Here is a 1,178-nt window from a genome sequence, read left to right as displayed (position 1 = left end):
ATTAATACTCCATTAGTCTCCCGGGGCTGCTGGTACAAGTTACCACAAACTGGGTGGCTTAAAACAAAAGAAAGATATTCCTCACTGTTCTAGAAGCTCTAAATCCAAAATCAAGGTGACAGCAGGCCCATAGCTGCTTCAAAGTGCCCAGGGGAAAAATGTTCCTGGCCACCTCCAGCTTCTGGGAGCCCAGGTGTTCTCTGGCTTGGGTCAGCATAACTCCAATTTCTGCCTCTGTCTTCACATGGCAGTTTTCTTTCTGTGTCTGTCTGGCTCTGCGTGTCTTCTCTTCACATGAGGACACTAATCATACTAGGTTAGGGTCCTCTCTACTCCAGTATTACCTCATGTTAACTACATACATTGCAAAGATGTTATTTCCAACAAGGTAATGTTAACAGGTACCAGGCCTTAGGACTTCAACATATCTTTTAAGGGGAGACAATTCAGCCGACAATAGATATCATCCTTCTGTTATTGAGGAAATGAAAAATTTCCAAGTAATGAGCTAAAAGTATTTTTGTTTTTGTCCACCAGATTGGCAAACAGTTAAGTCTGTTAATATCAAGTGTTTTTGAGTTTTGGGGGAGAATCCTCTCATACACTGCAGGTAGGGGGATATTTGGAACAGTCTGTCTGGAAAGCAAGTTGGTGGCATCTATCAACAGTGAAAATAATTCTATTCTATTTCAGAGAAATTTAAAAATTTCTAGGAAAACACTCACACAGGCGCACAAGTAGATATGCCCAAGAATGTGTTGAAAAATGGTTTGTAATTTGAAGAAAGCAGAAACAACCTTAATATACAGCTACAGAGAAGTGAATACATAAATGTAGTATAATTGATTATGAAATTTTAAGCCATGGTTAAATTCACAAAATTGATTTATTTTTATGAACATATTTAAATTATATTTATAAATGAATAAAGATGATTGTGGAAAAGTACATTAAGATATATACCAGTTGACATTGAATTGATTCTGACTCATGGAGACCCAGTATGTTGCAGAGTAGAACTGCTCCATAGGGTTTTCATATCTGTGACTTTATGAAGCAGATCGCCAGGCAGCATCTCTAGGTTGGTTCAGACTGTGAACCTTTCAGTTAGTAGCTGAGTACTCAACGATTTTCACCACACAGGGACTCCTACATTAAGACATAATTCATATAAAAAT

At 37.9% G+C, this 1,178-nt stretch overlaps 1 protein-coding gene across 3 annotated transcripts in view; it reads right to left on the bottom strand.

Moving 5' to 3' along the window:
* The window catches only part of SGCZ (sarcoglycan zeta), a 385,242-nt gene that overhangs the window by 222,549 nt on the left and 161,515 nt on the right, over nt 1-1,178 (bottom strand). The window lies entirely within an intron of this gene.

Source organism: Trichechus manatus, unplaced genomic scaffold (assembly GCF_000243295.1).
Source record: "Trichechus manatus latirostris isolate Lorelei unplaced genomic scaffold, TriManLat1.0 scaffold00099, whole genome shotgun sequence".
Taxonomy (NCBI): Eukaryota; Metazoa; Chordata; class Mammalia; order Sirenia; family Trichechidae; genus Trichechus; species Trichechus manatus.
This window is presented reverse-complemented; position numbering and strand designations above follow the sequence as displayed.